This window comes from Myotis lucifugus, unplaced genomic scaffold (genome assembly GCF_000147115.1).
Source record: "Myotis lucifugus unplaced genomic scaffold, Myoluc2.0 scaffold_2969, whole genome shotgun sequence".
NCBI lineage: Eukaryota > Metazoa > Chordata > Mammalia > Chiroptera > Vespertilionidae > Myotis > Myotis lucifugus.
In genome coordinates this window covers 3,651-8,419 of record NW_005874017.1, presented here as the reverse complement: position 1 = coordinate 8,419, position 4,769 = coordinate 3,651, and the positions used below count along the sequence as shown (strand labels likewise).

The following is a 4,769-nucleotide window of genomic DNA, read 5'->3' as shown; positions in this document are numbered from 1 at the left end:
GGAAGCTCAGCTCCTGTTGGTCCTGCCCTGCCCCTTCCTCTCAGGTCAGAGTCTCCCTCCTGGACTCAGCCCCACAGGTCCCTGCACTGGGCCCGGCCGAGCAGTGCCCTGCACTGGCGAGCCGCGGGAGAGTCAGAGGATGGGCACCCGGGGCCTGTCCTGTGGGGGCTCCGTGTCCTGTGCCCGGACCCTCCTCAGGTAGGAGCACCTGTCCTCTCACCTGCGCTCTCGCCTCCTGCCTGGCTGTGCCGTGCTGCCCAGGGTGACCCCACCTCCTGGGACATCACTGACCCAGGTCAGTCCAGGGAGGGCCTTTGTCAAAACAGAGAAATCAACACATAACTTGCCCCTGAGGGCACAGGATGAGACATTTGGGCAGAAAAGTTCCCTCTCATATGATGCCATGTGGGTGGCATGAGTGGCCTGAGTTTAGGGAAGGGGTGGGGCTCAGCAGGGCCAGCTCAGCAGTTTTCAGGTGCTCTGATGGCATATAAGGCACCTCGGTCCTTGAAAGCATCACAGGAGGAGGACGGGCCGTGACCAGCAGAGAAGGTGAAGGATCTGAGACATAGAGGACAACCCAGCACCAACTGGCAGGTACCACCCGCCCCTGGAGCAGCCCTGCTTCTGAGCCCCTCTTCCTGGCTCCCTAAGGGACGTGCCTTCTCCCCAGAAAACCTCCTGCTTCTCCTGTCCCTCCTGATGGCCCTTCTATGTCCAGGAACCCACAGCTGATGCCAGTTGGCCAGACCTACACGCCTCCCATATGCCCCCGCCTAGACTCTGGGAGTCGCCCTTGAGGGTCCCTGTTTCTCCACTCTCTCTGTCTCCCAGGAAATCTATTCTTTCTGCTCTCAACTGAGGCCCTAGGAGGTCATGTTCAGGTTTATGTTTTTGTCTTTGTAAAGGACATGATTGTTTTCATGATGAGAAGGGAAATGTCATGAGTTATTTGGGAAGATTAGTTTGGCATCTCTTTTCCCCGATGGGGCCACCCTTTCCCCTGATGCACCATGTGGCTCAGGTTAACCCAGAAGAGCAGAGGAAACAGCGCCACTGGGCTGCACCTGGCAGGGCTGGGTCAGCGGGACAAGGGCAGGGTGGTGATGCCAGGAGAGGCCTCGTCACAGCTCTGAGCCCCTGCACTGCTCCCGGGGGGACCCTGACAAAATGAGGAAGCTGACTCCCCCATGAATCCCGAAGGGGTCAGAGGGAGGTTAGGTGACCCAAGCTAAGTGAGTGGACGTACCTCCTCTACGGGTCTAACAGGGATGTGGTGCAGAGGAGAGGAGAATGGGGTGATCCCCAGAGACACCCATTCCTTCGTTTCCTCCTGCCTGTGCCCACAGACCCCTGATGGATCCAACCACCTTCGAGTGGAATTTTGGTATCACATGGGCGAAAGAAACATACCTGTGCTACGAGGTGGAGGTCCGGGAGGGCGACGCCTGGGTCCCAGCGAAGGAGCACGAGGGCTTCCTGCGCAACGAGGTGAGCGAGCACAGCAGGCAGGGCCCCGGGACACTCGGGGGAAAGGTTCCATGCCTGGTAGGATGCTGTCCCCACAAGTGCACTGCCAGCTGCACGTAGCCCAGGACGCCTCCTGGGTCCCCAGGTACCATCCTCTGCCACCAGGGCTCTGTGCTAGCTCCGTGGGCCTGACTTCTTCCTCCTCCCTGAGCCCCTGGTTAAAAACCCTTCCCTGGGCGGGTGGGCTAATCTCCATAATCCTGTGAGCCCAGCAGCGATGCTCATCCCGTGTCTCCCGCACCTCTGCCTCGGTGCCCTCACCCCTTCTTCCCGCAGAGTTGTGTCACCCTTGGGCTCAGCATAGGGGGAAGCCCAGAGTAGAAGCCTGTGGAGGTGTTGGTGCACAGGCGGGAGCTGGAGGTAGGGGAGCAGAGGGAGAGCGCCCCTGCCTGGAGGAAGCACCCAGCCCTGTGGCATCAGGCCCAGGACCTTGGGGCTCAGCTGCCTCCTCCTTCTGTCCTCAGCTATTTATTTATTTATATTTATTTATTGATAAGAATTTTATTGATTCCAGAGAGAAAGGGAGAGAGAGATAGAAACATCAGTGATGAGAGAGAATCATTGGTTGGCTGCCTCCTGCACACCTCCTCCTGAGAATCAAGCTTGCAACCTGGGCCTGGGCCCTGACCAGGAACCTGTGACCTGTTTGTGGCTGGGTCCCTGCTCAACCCACTGAGCCACACCGGCTGGCTGCCCTCAGTTCTTTGTCTCCCTGCAGGGCCTGACTAGGGGCAGCTCCTGAAGGCATAGGCTTTGGGCACAAATAGAGGCTCTCTGGGAACTCTGTACCAAGGTGAATCACATGGAGCCCAGATCTGTGTTCTCAGTGGTTAGAGCGACAGCCTGAATAGCCAAGGGGCCAGGGGTGGGATTCCAGGTCAAGGGCACTTATCTCAGTTGCAGCTTTGATCCCTGGCCCTGAGTCTTGGAGCGTGGGGTAGGCAACCAGTGTATGTGTCTCTCCCACATTGATGTTTCTCTCTCTCTGCCCCCTCCTCCATCCCTCCACCCTTTCTCTAAAGAACAATGGAAAAAATCTCCCCAGGTGAGGATTTGAAAAAAGAACCATATTTAATGCAAAACTTTAAAAAATCAAAAATAATGCAAATTCCATGGTGAATGGAATATCGACAGGGTAAGTGAAGACTGATCAGTTAGAGATCCATGGGAGCCATGGTTTGCTGATGTAGAAAAGTCCTCACTGCTGATCTGCCCTTTGTAGATGCTGATATTATGTGATTCATGAGTCGCCTTCCCTTGGACCGTGTAGATCCTGCATTGAAATAGCGTTCATCCTGACGCTGAGCTGTGCCCCTTCAATTCTGTGCTGGAGGCCAGAGCCTCACCTGCCTCTGGCTGGTCCCACCCACCCCTGTTCACAGCAAGTGACAGGTCTCTCCTCTCCCCCCTCTGTGCTCAGGTACTCCGTCATGCAGAGTTGTGCTTCCTGCGTGGGGTCTCTGATTGGGACCTGGATGAGGGGAAGCAGTACAGACTCACTGGTACATGTCCTGGAGCCCCTGCCCTAACTGTGCCCCGAAACTGGTGGAATTCCTGGATGAGAACAGCCACGTGACACTGCGCATCTTCCCTGCTCGCATCCATACCAAATCCCGTGGCTATCAGGATGGGCTGCGCAACCTGCGGGACGCTGGGGCCCAACTCGCCATCATGACCCTCAAAGGTCAGCAGGGACTCCTGAGGGTGGGAGGTGGGCGGGCAGAGAGGCTGGGAAATGGCCACACAGAGGGGGCAGGAGGAGAATCCAGGTGGGGAAGCCTGTCAGGTGCCTGCAGGGGGGCTGCTGGATCTGGAGAGGATGGAGTCTCCTGGAGGAGAGAGTTCAGGGGAGAGAGGGGGTCCTGGGAAGGGGGGAGGTGGGTCCCTGTGCCATCAGGACCCAGGTCCTTCTTGGTAGAAGGGGAGGGGCTGCCTCAGATTCCAGTGGAAGAAAGAATTTGAGGGATGAACTCAGTGCCTTGGGAGGAGAGAGAAAGGGGGCAGGGAGATTCTGATGGGGAGGGTGTGTCCCTAGAGTCAGAGACCTGGGCCCTCCCTGCTCTAGAAGGAGCTCACCTTTCCCTCCCTGTTCCCATAGAGCACCAGCACTGCTGGGACACCTTCGTGGACAACCAGGGCCAGCCGTTCAGGCCCTGGCCTAACCTGGTAGAACACATTGAAACCAAATCTCAGGAGCTGAAGGACATTCTCAGGTTGAGGTTCCTCCCTCCTGCTCCCCCCTCCCCTTCTCTCCCTGGGCCTGTCTCTGCCTCTGGGTCACCTGCTTCCTCCTGGGCCCCAGCTCCATCCCTCCCCTCAGGTCTCACAGTCCCTCTGCTTTCTCCCCTCCTGCGCCCCTTTTCCTTCCCCTCCTGTGACTGCCCCAGACTCTGCTCTGTTCACCTTCCCACCTGCCTCACTCCCTGCTCCCTCCACCTCCTCCTTCTCCATCCAGAATCAGGGAAACTGAAGGACGGACTCAATCTCTCTAACAAAGTCGGGTGTCATCTAGTGAACGAGGAATAAAACACTTTCTTCAAGAAATGAAAACGCATCACGTGCCGCCATCTCCAACTTGTTCCAAAGAATCCAGTAAAAAGCAACGAATGAGCTCATAAGGAATTTTTTAAAAATCTGATTGATTTACTTTTCATTTAAAATCTATGATATGTTCTAAATACACAACAGTAATATTGTATTCATTACTATCAGTATCATTTTTATATTTAGAAAATTAATTATTTACATTGATTATAAGTCCAAAGCAATAACATGAAAGATTAAGAATATTCCACACAATGTTTTTTCCTCTGTAAGTGTTTCATGAAGTCCTAATAGTTCAATAAACACCTAAAAAAGTGACAAAGCCTTTCTCTTCTGTAGGTACCTCATGGGAGGGCAGTGGTCACACTAATTGCCACTGGCCACGTATAGTCAGCAATATTTATAGGAGTGAAATCTCAAACCCGAGGGCCTAAACGCATCGACCAAGGATGTGCTGAGAGTAGTGCTGTGTTGAAATGACAGCCCATGCAATAGGAGAAGAGAAAGGCTCAGGGTCACTATTGGGAAGAGCAATTGAAGTGGACGGTTGGCTAGGGGAGGGCCAGGGATTACTGAGTCCTCAGGCCTTTCCAATTCCAATCCCGGGAGAGGACGCTGGAGGGAGGGGCTTCCCTGCAGACAGGATCCCTCTGCCCTTCCCAGGACCTGGGGCTAGGCAGGATGCAGTGCAGGCA

At 55.1% G+C, this 4,769-nt stretch overlaps 1 pseudogene; it reads left to right on the top strand.

The window, feature by feature from the left end:
* Window positions 1-139: 139 nt before the first annotated feature.
* On the top strand, window positions 140-3,743 carry LOC102419696 (annotated as a pseudogene).
* Window positions 3,744-4,769: the final 1,026 nt, after the last annotated feature.